The following is a 21,026-nucleotide window of genomic DNA, read 5'->3' as shown; positions in this document are numbered from 1 at the left end:
AGCGGAAACAAAAAAAAAAAAAAAAAAAATTAAAAAAAAAAAAAAAGAACGGAAAAAGGGGTGCAACACGAGGACTTCCCAGGAGGTCACCCATCCTAGTACTACTCTCGCCCAAGCACGCTTAACTGCGGAGTTCTGATGGGATCCGGTGCATTAGTGCTGGTATGATCGCACCCGTTCAATCACCGTAACAATTTGATTACATGCGCGTTGCCGCCCAAAAGTAAAAAACCAGAGCATTCCGAAGCTCGTAAATTCGCAACCGAGACCCCTTATTTCGAGCCTTCTTCTTCCCAAATACTGTTTTTCACCCTCCCGGTATTGTCCGATTCACAAAAGAGTCCGCCGGCTGTAAAAGCCAGGTGAACTCGCAACAAAAAAACGACGAAATATTTAAGAAATCCGCGCAACACTTGGAAATCAAGAGGCCATCCACGCCGGGCACGCTTCCGCGGGGAGTTCCGACGGGATCCGGTGCAATTTCCGCTTACGCGAACGCACCGATGCACGCCTCTTTCGAACAATTCGTTCGCATGCGCATCGACCCGCCTCAACGGGTCCTACCTTTCGAGTGCCCGTGAATTCGAGGCCGGGGCCCGGTTGCGAGTTATATTTTTATAAATAAAATTACTTCCAAGGATTATATTACCATAATCACTGAAATGGCTCTTGCTCAAGTGCAGCGGAAACAAAAAAAAAAAAAAAAAAAATTAAAAAAAAAAAAAAAGAACGGAAAAAGGGGTGCAACACGAGGACTTCCCAGGAGGTCACCCATCCTAGTACTACTCTCGCCCAAGCACGCTTAACTGCGGAGTTCTGATGGGATCCGGTGCATTAGTGCTGGTATGATCGCACCCGTTCAATCACCGTAACAATTTGATTACATGCGCGTTGCCGCCCAAAAGTAAAAAACCAGAGCATTCCGAAGCTCGTAAATTCGCAACCGAGACCCCTTATTTCGAGCCTTCTTCTTCCCAAATACTGTTTTTCACCCTCCCGGTATTGTCCGATTCACAAAAGAGTCCGCCGGCTGTAAAAGCCAGGTGAACTCGCAACAAAAAAACGACGAAATATTTAAGAAATCCGCGCAACACTTGGAAATCAAGAGGCCATCCACGCCGGGCACGCTTCCGCGGGGAGTTCCGACGGGATCCGGTGCAATTTCCGCTTACGCGAACGCACCGATGCACGCCTCTTTCGAACAATTCGTTCGCATGCGCATCGACCCGCCTCAACGGGTCCTACCTTTCGAGTGCCCGTGAATTCGAGGCCGGGGCCCGGTTGCGAGTTATATTTTTATAAATAAAATTACTTCCAAGGATTATATTACCATAATCACTGAAATGGCTCTTGCTCAAGTGCAGCGGAAACAAAAAAAAAAAAAAAAAAATTAAAAAAAAAAAAAAAGAACGGAAAAAGGGGTGCAACACGAGGACTTCCCAGGAGGTCACCCATCCTAGTACTACTCTCGCCCAAGCACGCTTAACTGCGGAGTTCTGATGGGATCCGGTGCATTAGTGCTGGTATGATCGCACCCGTTCAATCACCGTAACAATTTGATTACATGCGCGTTGCCGCCCAAAAGTAAAAAACCAGAGCATTCCGAAGCTCGTAAATTCGCAACCGAGACCCCTTATTTCGAGCCTTCTTCTTCCCAAATACTGTTTTTCACCCTCCCGGTATTGTCCGATTCACAAAAGAGTCCGCCGGCTGTAAAAGCCAGGTGAACTCGCAACAAAAAAACGACGAAATATTTAAGAAATCCGCGCAACACTTGGAAATCAAGAGGCCATCCACGCCGGGCACGCTTCCGCGGGGAGTTCCGACGGGATCCGGTGCAATTTCCGCTTACGCGAACGCACCGATGCACGCCTCTTTCGAACAATTCGTTCGCATGCGCATCGACCCGCCTCAACGGGTCCTACCTTTCGAGTGCCCGTGAATTCGAGGCCGGGGCCCGGTTGCGAGTTATATTTTTATAAATAAAATTACTTCCAAGGATTATATTACCATAATCACTGAAATGGCTCTTGCTCAAGTGCAGCGGAAACAAAAAAAAAAAAAAAAAAATTAAAAAAAAAAAAAAAGAACGGAAAAAGGGGTGCAACACGAGGACTTCCCAGGAGGTCACCCATCCTAGTACTACTCTCGCCCAAGCACGCTTAACTGCGGAGTTCTGATGGGATCCGGTGCATTAGTGCTGGTATGATCGCACCCGTTCAATCACCGTAACAATTTGATTACATGCGCGTTGCCGCCCAAAAGTAAAAAACCAGAGCATTCCGAAGCTCGTAAATTCGCAACCGAGACCCCTTATTTCGAGCCTTCTTCTTCCCAAATACTGTTTTTCACCCTCCCGGTATTGTCCGATTCACAAAAGAGTCCGCCGGCTGTAAAAGCCAGGTGAACTCGCAACAAAAAAACGACGAAATATTTAAGAAATCCGCGCAACACTTGGAAATCAAGAGGCCATCCACGCCGGGCACGCTTCCGCGGGGAGTTCCGACGGGATCCGGTGCAATTTCCGCTTACGCGAACGCACCGATGCACGCCTCTTTCGAACAATTCGTTCGCATGCGCATCGACCCGCCTCAACGGGTCCTACCTTTCGAGTGCCCGTGAATTCGAGGCCGGGGCCCGGTTGCGAGTTATATTTTTATAAATAAAATTACTTCCAAGGATTATATTACCATAATCACTGAAATGGCTCTTGCTCAAGTGCAGCGGAAACAAAAAAAAAAAAAAAAAAATTAAAAAAAAAAAAAAAGAACGGAAAAAGGGGTGCAACACGAGGACTTCCCAGGAGGTCACCCATCCTAGTACTACTCTCGCCCAAGCACGCTTAACTGCGGAGTTCTGATGGGATCCGGTGCATTAGTGCTGGTATGATCGCACCCGTTCAATCACCGTAACAATTTGATTACATGCGCGTTGCCGCCCAAAAGTAAAAAACCAGAGCATTCCGAAGCTCGTAAATTCGCAACCGAGACCCCTTATTTCGAGCCTTCTTCTTCCCAAATACTGTTTTTCACCCTCCCGGTATTGTCCGATTCACAAAAGAGTCCGCCGGCTGTAAAAGCCAGGTGAACTCGCAACAAAAAAACGACGAAATATTTAAGAAATCCGCGCAACACTTGGAAATCAAGAGGCCATCCACGCCGGGCACGCTTCCGCGGGGAGTTCCGACGGGATCCGGTGCAATTTCCGCTTACGCGAACGCACCGATGCACGCCTCTTTCGAACAATTCGTTCGCGATGCGCATCGACCCGCCTCAACGGGTCCTACCTTTCGAGTGCCCGTGAATTCGAGGCCGGGGCCCGGTTGCGAGTTATATTTTTATAAATAAAATTACTTCCAAGGATTATATTACCATAATCACTGAAATGGCTCTTGCTCAAGTGCAGCGGAAACAAAAAAAAAAAAAAAAAAATTAAAAAAAAAAAAAAAGAACGGAAAAAGGGGTGCAACACGAGGACTTCCCAGGAGGTCACCCATCCTAGTACTACTCTCGCCCAAGCACGCTTAACTGCGGAGTTCTGATGGGATCCGGTGCATTAGTGCTGGTATGATCGCACCCGTTCAATCACCGTAACAATTTGATTACATGCGCGTTGCCGCCCAAAAGTAAAAAACCAGAGCATTCCGAAGCTCGTAAATTCGCAACCGAGACCCCTTATTTCGAGCCTTCTTCTTCCCAAATACTGTTTTTCACCCTCCCGGTATTGTCCGATTCACAAAAGAGTCCGCCGGCTGTAAAAGCCAGGTGAACTCGCAACAAAAAAACGACGAAATATTTAAGAAATCCGCGCAACACTTGGAAATCAAGAGGCCATCCACGCCGGGCACGCTTCCGCGGGGAGTTCCGACGGGATCCGGTGCAATTTCCGCTTACGCGAACGCACCGATGCACGCCTCTTTCGAACAATTCGTTCGCATGCGCATCGACCCGCCTCAACGGGTCCTACCTTTCGAGTGCCCGTGAATTCGAGGCCGGGGCCCGGTTGCGAGTTATATTTTTATAAATAAAATTACTTCCAAGGATTATATTACCATAATCACTGAAATGGCTCTTGCTCAAGTGCAGCGGAAACAAAAAAAAAAAAAAAAAAATTAAAAAAAAAAAAAAAGAACGGAAAAAGGGGTGCAACACGAGGACTTCCCAGGAGGTCACCCATCCTAGTACTACTCTCGCCCAAGCACGCTTAACTGCGGAGTTCTGATGGGATCCGGTGCATTAGTGCTGGTATGATCGCACCCGTTCAATCACCGTAACAATTTGATTACATGCGCGTTGCCGCCCAAAAGTAAAAAACCAGAGCATTCCGAAGCTCGTAAATTCGCAACCGAGACCCCTTATTTCGAGCCTTCTTCTTCCCAAATACTGTTTTTCACCCTCCCGGTATTGTCCGATTCACAAAAGAGTCCGCCGGCTGTAAAAGCCAGGTGAACTCGCAACAAAAAAACGACGAAATATTTAAGAAATCCGCGCAACACTTGGAAATCAAGAGGCCATCCACGCCGGGCACGCTTCCGCGGGGAGTTCCGACGGGATCCGGTGCAATTTCCGCTTACGCGAACGCACCGATGCACGCCTCTTTCGAACAATTCGTTCGCATGCGCATCGACCCGCCTCAACGGGTCCTACCTTTCGAGTGCCCGTGAATTCGAGGCCGGGGCCCGGTTGCGAGTTATATTTTTATAAATAAAATTACTTCCAAGGATTATATTACCATAATCACTGAAATGGCTCTTGCTCAAGTGCAGCGGAAACAAAAAAAAAAAAAAAAAAAATTAAAAAAAAAAAAAAAGAACGGAAAAAGGGGTGCAACACGAGGACTTCCCAGGAGGTCACCCATCCTAGTACTACTCTCGCCCAAGCACGCTTAACTGCGGAGTTCTGATGGGATCCGGTGCATTAGTGCTGGTATGATCGCACCCGTTCAATCACCGTAACAATTTGATTACATGCGCGTTGCCGCCCAAAAGTAAAAAACCAGAGCATTCCGAAGCTCGTAAATTCGCAACCGAGACCCCTTATTTCGAGCCTTCTTCTTCCCAAATACTGTTTTTCACCCTCCCGGTATTGTCCGATTCACAAAAGAGTCCGCCGGCTGTAAAAGCCAGGTGAACTCGCAACAAAAAAACGACGAAATATTTAAGAAATCCGCGCAACACTTGGAAATCAAGAGGCCATCCACGCCGGGCACGCTTCCGCGGGGAGTTCCGACGGGATCCGGTGCAATTTCCGCTTACGCGAACGCACCGATGCACGCCTCTTTCGAACAATTCGTTCGCATGCGCATCGACCCGCCTCAACGGGTCCTACCTTTCGAGTGCCCGTGAATTCGAGGCCGGGGCCCGGTTGCGAGTTATATTTTTATAAATAAAATTACTTCCAAGGATTATATTACCATAATCACTGAAATGGCTCTTGCTCAAGTGCAGCGGAAACAAAAAAAAAAAAAAAAAAATTAAAAAAAAAAAAAAAGAACGGAAAAAGGGGTGCAACACGAGGACTTCCCAGGAGGTCACCCATCCTAGTACTACTCTCGCCCAAGCACGCTTAACTGCGGAGTTCTGATGGGATCCGGTGCATTAGTGCTGGTATGATCGCACCCGTTCAATCACCGTAACAATTTGATTACATGCGCGTTGCCGCCCAAAAGTAAAAAACCAGAGCATTCCGAAGCTCGTAAATTCGCAACCGAGACCCCTTATTTCGAGCCTTCTTCTTCCCAAATACTGTTTTTCACCCTCCCGGTATTGTCCGATTCACAAAAGAGTCCGCCGGCTGTAAAAGCCAGGTGAACTCGCAACAAAAAAACGACGAAATATTTAAGAAATCCGCGCAACACTTGGAAATCAAGAGGCCATCCACGCCGGGCACGCTTCCGCGGGGAGTTCCGACGGGATCCGGTGCAATTTCCGCTTACGCGAACGCACCGATGCACGCCTCTTTCGAACAATTCGTTCGCATGCGCATCGACCCGCCTCAACGGGTCCTACCTTTCGAGTGCCCGTGAATTCGAGGCCGGGGCCCGGTTGCGAGTTATATTTTTATAAATAAAATTACTTCCAAGGATTATATTACCATAATCACTGAAATGGCTCTTGCTCAAGTGCAGCGGAAACAAAAAAAAAAAAAAAAAAATTAAAAAAAAAAAAAAGAACGGAAAAAGGGGTGCAACACGAGGACTTCCCAGGAGGTCACCCATCCTAGTACTACTCTCGCCCAAGCACGCTTAACTGCGGAGTTCTGATGGGATCCGGTGCATTAGTGCTGGTATGATCGCACCCGTTCAATCACCGTAACAATTTGATTACATGCGCGTTGCCGCCCAAAAGTAAAAAACCAGAGCATTCCGAAGCTCGTAAATTCGCAACCGAGACCCCTTATTTCGAGCCTTCTTCTTCCCAAATACTGTTTTTCACCCTCCCGGTATTGTCCGATTCACAAAAGAGTCCGCCGGCTGTAAAAGCCAGGTGAACTCGCAACAAAAAAACGACGAAATATTTAAGAAATCCGCGCAACACTTGGAAATCAAGAGGCCATCCACGCCGGGCACGCTTCCGCGGGGAGTTCCGACGGGATCCGGTGCAATTTCCGCTTACGCGAACGCACCGATGCACGCCTCTTTCGAACAATTCGTTCGCATGCGCATCGACCCGCCTCAACGGGTCCTACCTTTCGAGTGCCCGTGAATTCGAGGCCGGGGCCCGGTTGCGAGTTATATTTTTATAAATAAAATTACTTCCAAGGATTATATTACCATAATCACTGAAATGGCTCTTGCTCAAGTGCAGCGGAAACAAAAAAAAAAAAAAAAAAATTAAAAAAAAAAAAAAAGAACGGAAAAAGGGGTGCAACACGAGGACTTCCCAGGAGGTCACCCATCCTAGTACTACTCTCGCCCAAGCACGCTTAACTGCGGAGTTCTGATGGGATCCGGTGCATTAGTGCTGGTATGATTGCACCCGTTCAATCACCGTAACAATTTGATTACATGCGCGTTGCCGCCCAAAAGTAAAAAACCAGAGCATTCCGAAGCTCGTAAATTCGCAACCGAGACCCCTTATTTCGAGCCTTCTTCTTCCCAAATACTGTTTTTCACCCTCCCGGTATTGTCCGATTCACAAAAGAGTCCGCCGGCTGTAAAAGCCAGGTGAACTCGCAACAAAAAAACGACGAAATATTTAAGAAATCCGCGCAACACTTGGAAATCAAGAGGCCATCCACGCCGGGCACGCTTCCGCGGGGAGTTCCGACGGGATCCGGTGCAATTTCCGCTTACGCGAACGCACCGATGCACGCCTCTTTCGAACAATTCGTTCGCATGCGCATCGACCCGCCTCAACGGGTCCTACCTTTCGAGTGCCCGTGAATTCGAGGCCGGGGCCCGGTTGCGAGTTATATTTTTATAAATAAAATTACTTCCAAGGATTATATTACCATAATCACTGAAATGGCTCTTGCTCAAGTGCAGCGGAAACAAAAAAAAAAAAAAAAAAATTAAAAAAAAAAAAAGAACGGAAAAAGGGGTGCAACACGAGGACTTCCCAGGAGGTCACCCATCCTAGTACTACTCTCGCCCAAGCACGCTTAACTGCGGAGTTCTGATGGGATCCGGTGCATTAGTGCTGGTATGATCGCACCCGTTCAATCACCGTAACAATTTGATTACATGCGCGTTGCCGCCCAAAAGTAAAAAACCAGAGCATTCCGAAGCTCGTAAATTCGCAACCGAGACCCCTTATTTCGAGCCTTCTTCTTCCCAAATACTGTTTTTCACCCTCCCGGTATTGTCCGATTCACAAAAGAGTCCGCCGGCTGTAAAAGCCAGGTGAACTCGCAACAAAAAAACGACGAAATATTTAAGAAATCCGCGCAACACTTGGAAATCAAGAGGCCATCCACGCCGGGCACGCTTCCGCGGGGAGTTCCGACGGGATCCGGTGCAATTTCCGCTTACGCGAACGCACCGATGCACGCCTCTTTCGAACAATTCGTTCGCATGCGCATCGACCCGCCTCAACGGGTCCTACCTTTCGAGTGCCCGTGAATTCGAGGCCGGGGCCCGGTTGCGAGTTATATTTTTATAAATAAAATTACTTCCAAGGATTATATTACCATAATCACTGAAATGGCTCTTGCTCAAGTGCAGCGGAAACAAAAAAAAAAAAAAAAAAATTAAAAAAAAAAAAAAGAACGGAAAAAGGGGTGCAACACGAGGACTTCCCAGGAGGTCACCCATCCTAGTACTACTCTCGCCCAAGCACGCTTAACTGCGGAGTTCTGATGGGATCCGGTGCATTAGTGCTGGTATGATCGCACCCGTTCAATCACCGTAACAATTTGATTACATGCGCGTTGCCGCCCAAAAGTAAAAAACCAGAGCATTCCGAAGCTCGTAAATTCGCAACCGAGACCCCTTATTTCGAGCCTTCTTCTTCCCAAATACTGTTTTTCACCCTCCCGGTATTGTCCGATTCACAAAAGAGTCCGCCGGCTGTAAAAGCCAGGTGAACTCGCAACAAAAAAACGACGAAATATTTAAGAAATCCGCGCAACACTTGGAAATCAAGAGGCCATCCACGCCGGGCACGCTTCCGCGGGGAGTTCCGACGGGATCCGGTGCAATTTCCGCTTACGCGAACGCACCGATGCACGCCTCTTTCGAACAATTCGTTCGCATGCGCATCGACCCGCCTCAACGGGTCCTACCTTTCGAGTGCCCGTGAATTCGAGGCCGGGGCCCGGTTGCGAGTTATATTTTTATAAATAAAATTACTTCCAAGGATTATATTACCATAATCACTGAAATGGCTCTTGCTCAAGTGCAGCGGAAACAAAAAAAAAAAAAAAAAAATTAAAAAAAAAAAAAAAGAACGGAAAAAGGGGTGCAACACGAGGACTTCCCAGGAGGTCACCCATCCTAGTACTACTCTCGCCCAAGCACGCTTAACTGCGGAGTTCTGATGGGATCCGGTGCATTAGTGCTGGTATGATCGCACCCGTTCAATCACCGTAACAATTTGATTACATGCGCGTTGCCGCCCAAAAGTAAAAAACCAGAGCATTCCGAAGCTCGTAAATTCGCAACCGAGACCCCTTATTTCGAGCCTTCTTCTTCCCAAATACTGTTTTTCACCCTCCCGGTATTGTCCGATTCACAAAAGAGTCCGCCGGCTGTAAAAGCCAGGTGAACTCGCAACAAAAAAACGACGAAATATTTAAGAAATCCGCGCAACACTTGGAAATCAAGAGGCCATCCACGCCGGGCACGCTTCCGCGGGGAGTTCCGACGGGATCCGGTGCAATTTCCGCTTACGCGAACGCACCGATGCACGCCTCTTTCGAACAATTCGTTCGCATGCGCATCGACCCGCCTCAACGGGTCCTACCTTTCGAGTGCCCGTGAATTCGAGGCCGGGGCCCGGTTGCGAGTTATATTTTTATAAATAAAATTACTTCCAAGGATTATATTACCATAATCACTGAAATGGCTCTTGCTCAAGTGCAGCGGAAACAAAAAAAAAAAAAAAAAAATTAAAAAAAAAAAAAAGAACGGAAAAAGGGGTGCAACACGAGGACTTCCCAGGAGGTCACCCATCCTAGTACTACTCTCGCCCAAGCACGCTTAACTGCGGAGTTCTGATGGGATCCGGTGCATTAGTGCTGGTATGATCGCACCCGTTCAATCACCGTAACAATTTGATTACATGCGCGTTGCCGCCCAAAAGTAAAAAACCAGAGCATTCCGAAGCTCGTAAATTCGCAACCGAGACCCCTTATTTCGAGCCTTCTTCTTCCCAAATACTGTTTTTCACCCTCCCGGTATTGTCCGATTCACAAAAGAGTCCGCCGGCTGTAAAAGCCAGGTGAACTCGCAACAAAAAAACGACGAAATATTTAAGAAATCCGCGCAACACTTGGAAATCAAGAGGCCATCCACGCCGGGCACGCTTCCGCGGGGAGTTCCGACGGGATCCGGTGCAATTTCCGCTTACGCGAACGCACCGATGCACGCCTCTTTCGAACAATTCGTTCGCATGCGCATCGACCCGCCTCAACGGGTCCTACCTTTCGAGTGCCCGTGAATTCGAGGCCGGGGCCCGGTTGCGAGTTATATTTTTATAAATAAAATTACTTCCAAGGATTATATTACCATAATCACTGAAATGGCTCTTGCTCAAGTGCAGCGGAAACAAAAAAAAAAAAAAAAAAATTAAAAAAAAAAAAAGAACGGAAAAAGGGGTGCAACACGAGGACTTCCCAGGAGGTCACCCATCCTAGTACTACTCTCGCCCAAGCACGCTTAACTGCGGAGTTCTGATGGGATCCGGTGCATTAGTGCTGGTATGATCGCACCCGTTCAATCACCGTAACAATTTGATTACATGCGCGTTGCCGCCCAAAAGTAAAAAACCAGAGCATTCCGAAGCTCGTAAATTCGCAACCGAGACCCCTTATTTCGAGCCTTCTTCTTCCCAAATACTGTTTTTCACCCTCCCGGTATTGTCCGATTCACAAAAGAGTCCGCCGGCTGTAAAAGCCAGGTGAACTCGCAACAAAAAAACGACGAAATATTTAAGAAATCCGCGCAACACTTGGAAATCAAGAGGCCATCCACGCCGGGCACGCTTCCGCGGGGAGTTCCGACGGGATCCGGTGCAATTTCCGCTTACGCGAACGCACCGATGCACGCCTCTTTCGAACAATTCGTTCGCATGCGCATCGACCCGCCTCAACGGGTCCTACCTTTCGAGTGCCCGTGAATTCGAGGCCGGGGCCCGGTTGCGAGTTATATTTTTATAAATAAAATTACTTCCAAGGATTATATTACCATAATCACTGAAATGGCTCTTGCTCAAGTGCAGCGGAAACAAAAAAAAAAAAAAAAAAAATTAAAAAAAAAAAAAAAGAACGGAAAAAGGGGTGCAACACGAGGACTTCCCAGGAGGTCACCCATCCTAGTACTACTCTCGCCCAAGCACGCTTAACTGCGGAGTTCTGATGGGATCCGGTGCATTAGTGCTGGTATGATCGCACCCGTTCAATCACCGTAACAATTTGATTACATGCGCGTTGCCGCCCAAAAGTAAAAAACCAGAGCATTCCGAAGCTCGTAAATTCGCAACCGAGACCCCTTATTTCGAGCCTTCTTCTTCCCAAATACTGTTTTTCACCCTCCCGGTATTGTCCGATTCACAAAAGAGTCCGCCGGCTGTAAAAGCCAGGTGAACTCGCAACAAAAAAACGACGAAATATTTAAGAAATCCGCGCAACACTTGGAAATCAAGAGGCCATCCACGCCGGGCACGCTTCCGCGGGGAGTTCCGACGGGATCCGGTGCAATTTCCGCTTACGCGAACGCACCGATGCACGCCTCTTTCGAACAATTCGTTCGCATGCGCATCGACCCGCCTCAACGGGTCCTACCTTTCGAGTGCCCGTGAATTCGAGGCCGGGGCCCGGTTGCGAGTTATATTTTTATAAATAAAATTACTTCCAAGGATTATATTACCATAATCACTGAAATGGCTCTTGCTCAAGTGCAGCGGAAACAAAAAAAAAAAAAAAAAAATTAAAAAAAAAAAAAAAGAACGGAAAAAGGGGTGCAACACGAGGACTTCCCAGGAGGTCACCCATCCTAGTACTACTCTCGCCCAAGCACGCTTAACTGCGGAGTTCTGATGGGATCCGGTGCATTAGTGCTGGTATGATCGCACCCGTTCAATCACCGTAACAATTTGATTACATGCGCGTTGCCGCCCAAAAGTAAAAAACCAGAGCATTCCGAAGCTCGTAAATTCGCAACCGAGACCCCTTATTTCGAGCCTTCTTCTTCCCAAATACTGTTTTTCACCCTCCCGGTATTGTCCGATTCACAAAAGAGTCCGCCGGCTGTAAAAGCCAGGTGAACTCGCAACAAAAAAACGACGAAATATTTAAGAAATCCGCGCAACACTTGGAAATCAAGAGGCCATCCACGCCGGGCACGCTTCCGCGGGGAGTTCCGACGGGATCCGGTGCAATTTCCGCTTACGCGAACGCACCGATGCACGCCTCTTTCGAACAATTCGTTCGCATGCGCATCGACCCGCCTCAACGGGTCCTACCTTTCGAGTGCCCGTGAATTCGAGGCCGGGGCCCGGTTGCGAGTTATATTTTTATAAATAAAATTACTTCCAAGGATTATATTACCATAATCACTGAAATGGCTCTTGCTCAAGTGCAGCGGAAACAAAAAAAAAAAAAAAAAAATTAAAAAAAAAAAAAAAGAACGGAAAAAGGGGTGCAACACGAGGACTTCCCAGGAGGTCACCCATCCTAGTACTACTCTCGCCCAAGCACGCTTAACTGCGGAGTTCTGATGGGATCCGGTGCATTAGTGCTGGTATGATCGCACCCGTTCAATCACCGTAACAATTTGATTACATGCGCGTTGCCGCCCAAAAGTAAAAAACCAGAGCATTCCGAAGCTCGTAAATTCGCAACCGAGACCCCTTATTTCGAGCCTTCTTCTTCCCAAATACTGTTTTTCACCCTCCCGGTATTGTCCGATTCACAAAAGAGTCCGCCGGCTGTAAAAGCCAGGTGAACTCGCAACAAAAAAACGACGAAATATTTAAGAAATCCGCGCAACACTTGGAAATCAAGAGGCCATCCACGCCGGGCACGCTTCCGCGGGGAGTTCCGACGGGATCCGGTGCAATTTCCGCTTACGCGAACGCACCGATGCACGCCTCTTTCGAACAATTCGTTCGCATGCGCATCGACCCGCCTCAACGGGTCCTACCTTTCGAGTGCCCGTGAATTCGAGGCCGGGGCCCGGTTGCGAGTTATATTTTTATAAATAAAATTACTTCCAAGGATTATATTACCATAATCACTGAAATGGCTCTTGCTCAAGTGCAGCGGAAACAAAAAAAAAAAAAAAAAAATTAAAAAAAAAAAAAGAACGGAAAAAGGGGTGCAACACGAGGACTTCCCAGGAGGTCACCCATCCTAGTACTACTCTCGCCCAAGCACGCTTAACTGCGGAGTTCTGATGGGATCCGGTGCATTAGTGCTGGTATGATCGCACCCGTTCAATCACCGTAACAATTTGATTACATGCGCGTTGCCGCCCAAAAGTAAAAAACCAGAGCATTCCGAAGCTCGTAAATTCGCAACCGAGACCCCTTATTTCGAGCCTTCTTCTTCCCAAATACTGTTTTTCACCCTCCCGGTATTGTCCGATTCACAAAAGAGTCCGCCGGCTGTAAAAGCCAGGTGAACTCGCAACAAAAAAACGACGAAATATTTAAGAAATCCGCGCAACACTTGGAAATCAAGAGGCCATCCACGCCGGGCACGCTTCCGCGGGGAGTTCCGACGGGATCCGGTGCAATTTCCGCTTACGCGAACGCACCGATGCACGCCTCTTTCGAACAATTCGTTCGCATGCGCATCGACCCGCCTCAACGGGTCCTACCTTTCGAGTGCCCGTGAATTCGAGGCCGGGGCCCGGTTGCGAGTTATATTTTTATAAATAAAATTACTTCCAAGGATTATATTACCATAATCACTGAAATGGCTCTTGCTCAAGTGCAGCGGAAACAAAAAAAAAAAAAAAAAAATTAAAAAAAAAAAAAAAGAACGGAAAAAGGGGTGCAACACGAGGACTTCCCAGGAGGTCACCCATCCTAGTACTACTCTCGCCCAAGCACGCTTAACTGCGGAGTTCTGATGGGATCCGGTGCATTAGTGCTGGTATGATCGCACCCGTTCAATCACCGTAACAATTTGATTACATGCGCGTTGCCGCCCAAAAGTAAAAAACCAGAGCATTCCGAAGCTCGTAAATTCGCAACCGAGACCCCTTATTTCGAGCCTTCTTCTTCCCAAATACTGTTTTTCACCCTCCCGGTATTGTCCGATTCACAAAAGAGTCCGCCGGCTGTAAAAGCCAGGTGAACTCGCAACAAAAAAACGACGAAATATTTAAGAAATCCGCGCAACACTTGGAAATCAAGAGGCCATCCACGCCGGGCACGCTTCCGCGGGGAGTTCCGACGGGATCCGGTGCAATTTCCGCTTACGCGAACGCACCGATGCACGCCTCTTTCGAACAATTCGTTCGCATGCGCATCGACCCGCCTCAACGGGTCCTACCTTTCGAGTGCCCGTGAATTCGAGGCCGGGGCCCGGTTGCGAGTTATATTTTTATAAATAAAATTACTTCCAAGGATTATATTACCATAATCACTGAAATGGCTCTTGCTCAAGTGCAGCGGAAACAAAAAAAAAAAAAAAAAAATTAAAAAAAAAAAAAAAGAACGGAAAAAGGGGTGCAACACGAGGACTTCCCAGGAGGTCACCCATCCTAGTACTACTCTCGCCCAAGCACGCTTAACTGCGGAGTTCTGATGGGATCCGGTGCATTAGTGCTGGTATGATCGCACCCGTTCAATCACCGTAACAATTTGATTACATGCGCGTTGCCGCCCAAAAGTAAAAAACCAGAGCATTCCGAAGCTCGTAAATTCGCAACCGAGACCCCTTATTTCGAGCCTTCTTCTTCCCAAATACTGTTTTTCACCCTCCCGGTATTGTCCGATTCACAAAAGAGTCCGCCGGCTGTAAAAGCCAGGTGAACTCGCAACAAAAAAACGACGAAATATTTAAGAAATCCGCGCAACACTTGGAAATCAAGAGGCCATCCACGCCGGGCACGCTTCCGCGGGGAGTTCCGACGGGATCCGGTGCAATTTCCGCTTACGCGAACGCACCGATGCACGCCTCTTTCGAACAATTCGTTCGCATGCGCATCGACCCGCCTCAACGGGTCCTACCTTTCGAGTGCCCGTGAATTCGAGGCCGGGGCCCGGTTGCGAGTTATATTTTTATAAATAAAATTACTTCCAAGGATTATATTACCATAATCACTGAAATGGCTCTTGCTCAAGTGCAGCGGAAACAAAAAAAAAAAAAAAAAAATTAAAAAAAAAAAAAAAGAACGGAAAAAGGGGTGCAACACGAGGACTTCCCAGGAGGTCACCCATCCTAGTACTACTCTCGCCCAAGCACGCTTAACTGCGGAGTTCTGATGGGATCCGGTGCATTAGTGCTGGTATGATCGCACCCGTTCAATCACCGTAACAATTTGATTACATGCGCGTTACCGCCCAAAAGTAAAAAACCAGAGCATTCCGAAGCTCGTAAATTCGCAACCGAGACCCCTTATTTCGAGCCTTCTTCTTCCCAAATACTGTTTTTCACCCTCCCGGTATTGTCCGATTCACAAAAGAGTCCGCCGGCTGTAAAAGCCAGGTGAACTCGCAACAAAAAAACGACGAAATATTTAAGAAATCCGCGCAACACTTGGAAATCAAGAGGCCATCCACGCCGGGCACGCTTCCGCGGGGAGTTCCGACGGGATCCGGTGCAATTTCCGCTTACGCGAACGCACCGATGCACGCCTCTTTCGAACAATTCGTTCGCATGCGCATCGACCCGCCTCAACGGGTCCTACCTTTCGAGTGCCCGTGAATTCGAGGCCGGGGCCCGGTTGCGAGTTATATTTTTATAAATAAAATTACTTCCAAGGATTATATTACCATAATCACTGAAATGGCTCTTGCTCAAGTGCAGCGGAAACAAAAAAAAAAAAAAAAAAAATTAAAAAAAAAAAAAAGAACGGAAAAAGGGGTGCAACACGAGGACTTCCCAGGAGGTCACCCATCCTAGTACTACTCTCGCCCAAGCACGCTTAACTGCGGAGTTCTGATGGGATCCGGTGCATTAGTGCTGGTATGATCGCACCCGTTCAATCACCGTAACAATTTGATTACATGCGCGTTGCCGCCCAAAAGTAAAAAACCAGAGCATTCCGAAGCTCGTAAATTCGCAACCGAGACCCCTTATTTCGAGCCTTCTTCTTCCCAAATACTGTTTTTCACCCTCCCGGTATTGTCCGATTCACAAAAGAGTCCGCCGGCTGTAAAAGCCAGGTGAACTCGCAACAAAAAAACGACGAAATATTTAAGAAATCCGCGCAACACTTGGAAATCAAGAGGCCATCCACGCCGGGCACGCTTCCGCGGGGAGTTCCGACGGGATCCGGTGCAATTTCCGCTTACGCGAACGCACCGATGCACGCCTCTTTCGAACAATTCGTTCGCATGCGCATCGACCCGCCTCAACGGGTCCTACCTTTCGAGTGCCCGTGAATTCGAGGCCGGGGCCCGGTTGCGAGTTATATTTTTATAAATAAAATTACTTCCAAGGATTATATTACCATAATCACTGAAATGGCTCTTGCTCAAGTGCAGCGGAAACAAAAAAAAAAAAAAAAAATTAAAAAAAAAAAAAAAGAACGGAAAAAGGGGTGCAACACGAGGACTTCCCAGGAGGTCACCCATCCTAGTACTACTCTCGCCCAAGCACGCTTAACTGCGGAGTTCTGATGGGATCCGGTGCATTAGTGCTGGTATGATCGCACCCGTTCAATCACCGTAACAATTTGATTACATGCGCGTTGCCGCCCAAAAGTAAAAAACCAGAGCATTCCGAAGCTCGTAAATTCGCAACCGAGACCCCATATTTCGAGCCTTCTTCTTCCCAAATACTGTTTTTCACCCTCCCGGTATTGTCCGATTCACAAAAGAGTCCGCCGGCTGTAAAAGCCAGGTGAACTCGCAACAAAAAAACGACGAAATATTTAAGAAATCCGCGCAACACTTGGAAATCAAGAGGCCATCCACGCCGGGCACGCTTCCGCGGGGAGTTCCGACGGGATCCGGTGCAATTTCCGCTTACGCGAACGCACCGATGCACGCCTCTTTCGAACAATTCGTTCGCATGCGCATCGACCCGCCTCAACGGGTCCTACCTTTCGAGTGCCCGTGAATTCGAGGCCGGGGCCCGGTTGCGAGTTATATTTTTATAAATAAAATTACTTCCAAGGATTATATTACCATAATCACTGAAATGGCTCTTGCTCAAGTGCAGCGGAAACAAAAAAAAAAAAAAAAAAATTAAAAAAAAAAAAAAGAACGGAAAAAGGGGTGCAACACGAGGACTTCCCAGGAGGTCACCCATCCTAGTACTACTCTCGCCCAAGCACGCTTAACTGCGGAGTTCTGATGGGATCCGGTGCATTAGTGCTGGTATGATCGCACCCGTTCAATCACCGTAACAATTTGATTACATGCGCGTTGCCGCCCAAAAGTAAAAAACCAGAGCATTCCGAAGCTCGTAAATTCGCAACCGAGACCCCTTATTTCGAGCCTTCTTCTTCCCAAATACTGTTTTTCACCCTCCCGGTATTGTCCGATTCACAAAAGAGTCCGCCGGCTGTAAAAGCCAGGTGAACTCGCAACAAAAAAACGACGAAATATTTAAGAAATCCGCGCAACACTTGGAAATCAAGAGGCCATCCACGCCGGGCACGCTTCCGCGGGGAGTTCCGACGGGATCCGGTGCAATTTCCGCTTACGCGAACGCACCGATGCACGCCTCTTTCGAACAATTCGTTCGCATGCGCATCGACCCGCCTCAACGGGTCCTACCTTTCGAGTGCCCGTGAATTCGAGGCCGGGGCCCGGTTGCGAGTTATATTTTTATAAATAAAATTACTTCCAAGGATTATATTACCATAATCACTGAAATGGCTCTTGCTCAAGTGCAGCGGAAACAAAAAAAAAAAAAAAAAATTAAAAAAAAAAAAAAAGAACGGAAAAAGGGGTGCAACACGAGGACTTCCCAGGAGGTCACCCATCCTAGTACTACTCTCGCCCAAGCACGCTTAACTGCGGAGTTCTGATGGGATCCGGTGCATTAGTGCTGGTATGATCGCACCCGTTCAATCACCGTAACAATTTGATTACATGCGCGTTGCCGCCCAAAAGTAAAAAACCAGAGCATTCCGAAGCTCGTAAATTCGCAACCGAGACCCCTTATTTCGAGCCTTCTTCTTCCCAAATACTGTTTTTCACCCTCCCGGTATTGTCCGATTCACAAAAGAGTCCGCCGGCTGTAAAAGCCAGGTGAACTCGCAACAAAAAAACGACGAAATATTTAAGAAATCCGCGCAACACTTGGAAATCAAGAGGCCATCCACGCCGGGCACGCTTCCGCGGGGAGTTCCGACGGGATCCGGTGCAATTTCCGCTTACGCGAACGCACCGATGCACGCCTCTTTCGAACAATTCGTTCGCATGCGCATCGACCCGCCTCAACGGGTCCTACCTTTCGAGTGCCCGTGAATTCGAGGCCGGGGCCCGGTTGCGAGTTATATTTTTATAAATAAAATTACTTCCAAGGATTATATTACCATAATCACTGAAATGGCTCTTGCTCAAGTGCAGCGGAAACAAAAAAAAAAAAAAAAAATTAAAAAAAAAAAAAAAGAACGGAAAAAGGGGTGCAACACGAGGACTTCCCAGGAGGTCACCCATCCTAGTACTACTCTCGCCCAAGCACGCTTAACTGCGGAGTTCTGATGGGATCCGGTGCATTAGTGCTGGTATGATCGCACCCGTTCAATCACCGTAACAATTTGATTACATGCGCGTTGCCGCCCAAAAGTAAAAAACCAGAGCATTCCGAAGCTCGTAAATTCGCAACCGAGACCCCTTATTTCGAGCCTTCTTCTTCCCAAATACTGTTTTTCACCCTCCCGGTATTGTCCGATTCACAAAAGAGTCCGCCGGCTGTAAAAGCCAGGTGAACTCGCAACAAAAAAACGACGAAATATTTAAGAAATCCGCGCAACACTTGGAAATCAAGAGGCCATCCACGCCGGGCACGCTTCCGCGGGGAGTTCCGACGGGATCCGGTGCAATTTCCGCTTACGCGAACGCACCGATGCACGCCTCTTTCGAACAATTCGTTCGCATGCGCATCGACCCGCCTCAACGGGTCCTACCTTTCGAGTGCCCGTGAATTCGAGGCCGGGGCCCGGTTGCGAGTTATATTTTTATAAATAAAATTACTTCCAAGGATTATATTACCATAATCACTGAAATGGCTCTTGCTCAAGTGCAGCGGAAACAAAAAAAAAAAAAAAAAATTAAAAAAAAAAAAAAAGAACGGAAAAAGGGGTGCAACACGAGGACTTCCCAGGAGGTCACCCATCCTAGTACTACTCTCGCCCAAGCACGCTTAACTGCGGAGTTCTGATGGGATCCGGTGCATTAGTGCTGGTATGATCGCACCCGTTCAATCACCGTAACAATTTGATTACATGCGCGTTGCCGCCCAAAAGTAAAAAACCAGAGCATTCCGAAGCTCGTAAATTCGCAACCGAGACCCCATATTTCGAGCCTTCTTCTTCCCAAATACTGTTTTTCACCCTCCCGGTATTGTCCGATTCACAAAAGAGTCCGCCGGCTGTAAAAGCCAGGTGAACTCGCAACAAAAAAACGACGAAATATTTAAGAAATCCGCGCAACACTTGGAAATCAAGAGGCCATCCACGCCGGGCACGCTTCCGCGGGGAGTTCCGACGGGATCCGGTGCAATTTCCGCTTACGCGAACGCACCGATGCACGCCTCTTTCGAACAATTCGTTCGCATGCGCATCGACCCGCCTCAACGGGTCCTACCTTTCGAGTGCCCGTGAATTCGAGGCCGGGGCCCGGTTGCGAGTTATATTTTTATAAATAAAATTACTTCCAAGGATTATATTACCATAATCACTGAAATGGCTCTTGCTCAAGTGCAGCGGAAACAAAAAAAAAAAAAAAAATTAAAAAAAAAAAAAAAGAACGGAAAAAGGGGTGCAACACGAGGACTTCCCAGGAGGTCACCCATCCTAGTACTACTCTCGCCCAAGCACGCTTAACTGCGGAGTTCTGATGGGATCCGGTGCATTAGTGCTGGTATGATCGCACCCGTTCAATCACCGTAACAATTTGATTACATGCGCGTTGCCGCCCAAAAGTAAAAAACCAGAGCATTCCGAAGCTCGTAAATTCGCAACCGAGACCCCTTATTTCGAGCCTTCTTCTTCCCAAATACTGTTTTTCACCCTCCCGGTATTGTCCGATTCACAAAAGAGTCCGCCGGCTGTAAAAGCCAGGTGAACTCGCAACAAAAAAACGACGAAATATTTAAGAAATCCGCGCAACACTTGGAAATCAAGAGGCCATCCACGCCGGGCACGCTTCCGCGGGGAGTTCCGACGGGATCCGGTGCAATTTCCGCTTACGCGAACGCACCGATGCACGCCTCTTTCGAACAATTCGTTCGCATGCGCATCGACCCGCCTCAACGGGTCCTACCTTTCGAGTGCCCGTGAATTCGAGGCCGGGGCCCGGTTGCGAGTTATATTTTTATAAATAAAATTACTTCCAAGGATTATATTACCATAATCACTGAAATGGCTCTTGCTCAAGTGCAGCGGAAACAAAAAAAAAAAAAAAAAAATTAAAAAAAAAAAAAAAGAACGGAAAAAGGGGTGCAACACGAGGACTTCCCAGGAGGTCACCCATCCTAGTACTACTCTCGCCCAAGCACGCTTAACTGCGGAGTTCTGATGGGATCCGGTGCATTAGTGCTGGTATGATCGCACCCGTTCAATCACCGTAACAATTTGATTACATGCGCGTTGCCGCCCAAAAGTAAAAAACCAGAGCATTCCGAAGCTCGTAAATTCGCAACCGAGACCCCTTATTTCGAGCCTTCTTCTTCCCAAATACTGTTTTTCACCCTCCCGGTATTGTCCGATTCACAAAAGAGTCCGCCGGCTGTAAAAGCCAGGTGAACTCGCAACAAAAAAACGACGAAATATTTAAGAAATCCGCGCAACACTTGGAAATCAAGAGGCCATCCACGCCGGGCACGCTTCCGCGGGGAGTTCCGACGGGATCCGGTGCAATTTCCGCTTACGCGAACGCACCGATGCACGCCTCTTTCGAACAATTCGTTCGCATGCGCATCGACCCGCCTCAACGGGTCCTACCTTTCGAGTGCCCGTGAATTCGAGGCCGGGGCCCGGTTGCGAGTTATATTTTTATAAATAAAATTACTTCCAAG

The 21,026-nt window shown here is 47.8% G+C and overlaps 31 non-coding genes across 31 annotated transcripts; all 31 read right to left on the bottom strand.

Moving 5' to 3' along the window:
* Positions 1–57: 57 nt before the first annotated feature.
* On the bottom strand, positions 58–176 carry LOC130812260 (5S ribosomal RNA). The gene has a single exon (XR_009041858.1). It is a non-coding gene; the product is annotated as a 5S ribosomal RNA (ribosomal RNA).
* Positions 177–738: 562 nt separating this feature from the next.
* LOC130812259 (5S ribosomal RNA) lies at positions 739–857 on the bottom strand. The gene has a single exon (XR_009041857.1). It is a non-coding gene; the product is annotated as a 5S ribosomal RNA (ribosomal RNA).
* A 561-nt stretch (positions 858–1,418) lies between these two features.
* Positions 1,419–1,537, bottom strand: LOC130812257 (5S ribosomal RNA). The gene has a single exon (XR_009041855.1). It is a non-coding gene; the product is annotated as a 5S ribosomal RNA (ribosomal RNA).
* Positions 1,538–2,098: 561 nt separating this feature from the next.
* On the bottom strand, positions 2,099–2,217 carry LOC130812256 (5S ribosomal RNA). Its single transcript, XR_009041854.1, has one exon. It is a non-coding gene; the product is annotated as a 5S ribosomal RNA (ribosomal RNA).
* A 561-nt stretch (positions 2,218–2,778) lies between these two features.
* Positions 2,779–2,897, bottom strand: LOC130812255 (5S ribosomal RNA). The gene has a single exon (XR_009041853.1). It is a non-coding gene; the product is annotated as a 5S ribosomal RNA (ribosomal RNA).
* A 562-nt stretch (positions 2,898–3,459) lies between these two features.
* Positions 3,460–3,578, bottom strand: LOC130812254 (5S ribosomal RNA). The gene has a single exon (XR_009041852.1). It is a non-coding gene; the product is annotated as a 5S ribosomal RNA (ribosomal RNA).
* A 561-nt stretch (positions 3,579–4,139) lies between these two features.
* LOC130812253 (5S ribosomal RNA) lies at positions 4,140–4,258 on the bottom strand. The gene has a single exon (XR_009041851.1). It is a non-coding gene; the product is annotated as a 5S ribosomal RNA (ribosomal RNA).
* Positions 4,259–4,820: 562 nt separating this feature from the next.
* Positions 4,821–4,939, bottom strand: LOC130812252 (5S ribosomal RNA). The gene has a single exon (XR_009041850.1). It is a non-coding gene; the product is annotated as a 5S ribosomal RNA (ribosomal RNA).
* A 561-nt stretch (positions 4,940–5,500) lies between these two features.
* On the bottom strand, positions 5,501–5,619 carry LOC130812251 (5S ribosomal RNA). Its single transcript, XR_009041849.1, has one exon. It is a non-coding gene; the product is annotated as a 5S ribosomal RNA (ribosomal RNA).
* Positions 5,620–6,179: 560 nt separating this feature from the next.
* Positions 6,180–6,298, bottom strand: LOC130812250 (5S ribosomal RNA). The gene has a single exon (XR_009041848.1). It is a non-coding gene; the product is annotated as a 5S ribosomal RNA (ribosomal RNA).
* A 561-nt stretch (positions 6,299–6,859) lies between these two features.
* LOC130811710 (5S ribosomal RNA) lies at positions 6,860–6,978 on the bottom strand. The gene has a single exon (XR_009041338.1). It is a non-coding gene; the product is annotated as a 5S ribosomal RNA (ribosomal RNA).
* A 559-nt stretch (positions 6,979–7,537) lies between these two features.
* LOC130812249 (5S ribosomal RNA) lies at positions 7,538–7,656 on the bottom strand. Its single transcript, XR_009041847.1, has one exon. It is a non-coding gene; the product is annotated as a 5S ribosomal RNA (ribosomal RNA).
* Positions 7,657–8,216: 560 nt separating this feature from the next.
* On the bottom strand, positions 8,217–8,335 carry LOC130812248 (5S ribosomal RNA). Its single transcript, XR_009041846.1, has one exon. It is a non-coding gene; the product is annotated as a 5S ribosomal RNA (ribosomal RNA).
* Positions 8,336–8,896: 561 nt separating this feature from the next.
* Positions 8,897–9,015, bottom strand: LOC130812246 (5S ribosomal RNA). The gene has a single exon (XR_009041844.1). It is a non-coding gene; the product is annotated as a 5S ribosomal RNA (ribosomal RNA).
* A 560-nt stretch (positions 9,016–9,575) lies between these two features.
* LOC130812244 (5S ribosomal RNA) lies at positions 9,576–9,694 on the bottom strand. Its single transcript, XR_009041843.1, has one exon. It is a non-coding gene; the product is annotated as a 5S ribosomal RNA (ribosomal RNA).
* A 559-nt stretch (positions 9,695–10,253) lies between these two features.
* LOC130812243 (5S ribosomal RNA) lies at positions 10,254–10,372 on the bottom strand. The gene has a single exon (XR_009041842.1). It is a non-coding gene; the product is annotated as a 5S ribosomal RNA (ribosomal RNA).
* Positions 10,373–10,934: 562 nt separating this feature from the next.
* Positions 10,935–11,053, bottom strand: LOC130812242 (5S ribosomal RNA). Its single transcript, XR_009041841.1, has one exon. It is a non-coding gene; the product is annotated as a 5S ribosomal RNA (ribosomal RNA).
* Positions 11,054–11,614: 561 nt separating this feature from the next.
* On the bottom strand, positions 11,615–11,733 carry LOC130812241 (5S ribosomal RNA). The gene has a single exon (XR_009041840.1). It is a non-coding gene; the product is annotated as a 5S ribosomal RNA (ribosomal RNA).
* A 561-nt stretch (positions 11,734–12,294) lies between these two features.
* Positions 12,295–12,413, bottom strand: LOC130812240 (5S ribosomal RNA). The gene has a single exon (XR_009041839.1). It is a non-coding gene; the product is annotated as a 5S ribosomal RNA (ribosomal RNA).
* Positions 12,414–12,972: 559 nt separating this feature from the next.
* LOC130812239 (5S ribosomal RNA) lies at positions 12,973–13,091 on the bottom strand. Its single transcript, XR_009041838.1, has one exon. It is a non-coding gene; the product is annotated as a 5S ribosomal RNA (ribosomal RNA).
* A 561-nt stretch (positions 13,092–13,652) lies between these two features.
* Positions 13,653–13,771, bottom strand: LOC130812238 (5S ribosomal RNA). Its single transcript, XR_009041837.1, has one exon. It is a non-coding gene; the product is annotated as a 5S ribosomal RNA (ribosomal RNA).
* A 561-nt stretch (positions 13,772–14,332) lies between these two features.
* Positions 14,333–14,451, bottom strand: LOC130812237 (5S ribosomal RNA). The gene has a single exon (XR_009041836.1). It is a non-coding gene; the product is annotated as a 5S ribosomal RNA (ribosomal RNA).
* Positions 14,452–15,012: 561 nt separating this feature from the next.
* Positions 15,013–15,131, bottom strand: LOC130812236 (5S ribosomal RNA). The gene has a single exon (XR_009041835.1). It is a non-coding gene; the product is annotated as a 5S ribosomal RNA (ribosomal RNA).
* Positions 15,132–15,692: 561 nt separating this feature from the next.
* LOC130812234 (5S ribosomal RNA) lies at positions 15,693–15,811 on the bottom strand. The gene has a single exon (XR_009041833.1). It is a non-coding gene; the product is annotated as a 5S ribosomal RNA (ribosomal RNA).
* A 560-nt stretch (positions 15,812–16,371) lies between these two features.
* On the bottom strand, positions 16,372–16,490 carry LOC130812233 (5S ribosomal RNA). The gene has a single exon (XR_009041832.1). It is a non-coding gene; the product is annotated as a 5S ribosomal RNA (ribosomal RNA).
* A 560-nt stretch (positions 16,491–17,050) lies between these two features.
* On the bottom strand, positions 17,051–17,169 carry LOC130812232 (5S ribosomal RNA). Its single transcript, XR_009041831.1, has one exon. It is a non-coding gene; the product is annotated as a 5S ribosomal RNA (ribosomal RNA).
* Positions 17,170–17,729: 560 nt separating this feature from the next.
* Positions 17,730–17,848, bottom strand: LOC130812231 (5S ribosomal RNA). The gene has a single exon (XR_009041830.1). It is a non-coding gene; the product is annotated as a 5S ribosomal RNA (ribosomal RNA).
* Positions 17,849–18,408: 560 nt separating this feature from the next.
* LOC130812230 (5S ribosomal RNA) lies at positions 18,409–18,527 on the bottom strand. The gene has a single exon (XR_009041829.1). It is a non-coding gene; the product is annotated as a 5S ribosomal RNA (ribosomal RNA).
* A 560-nt stretch (positions 18,528–19,087) lies between these two features.
* Positions 19,088–19,206, bottom strand: LOC130812228 (5S ribosomal RNA). Its single transcript, XR_009041828.1, has one exon. It is a non-coding gene; the product is annotated as a 5S ribosomal RNA (ribosomal RNA).
* A 559-nt stretch (positions 19,207–19,765) lies between these two features.
* Positions 19,766–19,884, bottom strand: LOC130812227 (5S ribosomal RNA). The gene has a single exon (XR_009041827.1). It is a non-coding gene; the product is annotated as a 5S ribosomal RNA (ribosomal RNA).
* Positions 19,885–20,445: 561 nt separating this feature from the next.
* LOC130812226 (5S ribosomal RNA) lies at positions 20,446–20,564 on the bottom strand. Its single transcript, XR_009041826.1, has one exon. It is a non-coding gene; the product is annotated as a 5S ribosomal RNA (ribosomal RNA).
* Between the last annotated feature and the right edge of the window lie 462 nt (positions 20,565–21,026).

This window comes from Amaranthus tricolor, chromosome 4, assembly GCF_026212465.1.
Source record: "Amaranthus tricolor cultivar Red isolate AtriRed21 chromosome 4, ASM2621246v1, whole genome shotgun sequence".
In the NCBI taxonomy this organism is placed as follows: Eukaryota; Viridiplantae; Streptophyta; class Magnoliopsida; order Caryophyllales; family Amaranthaceae; genus Amaranthus; species Amaranthus tricolor.
Note: the sequence above shows the minus strand (reverse complement) of the source record. Positions and strands in the feature narration are given on the sequence as shown.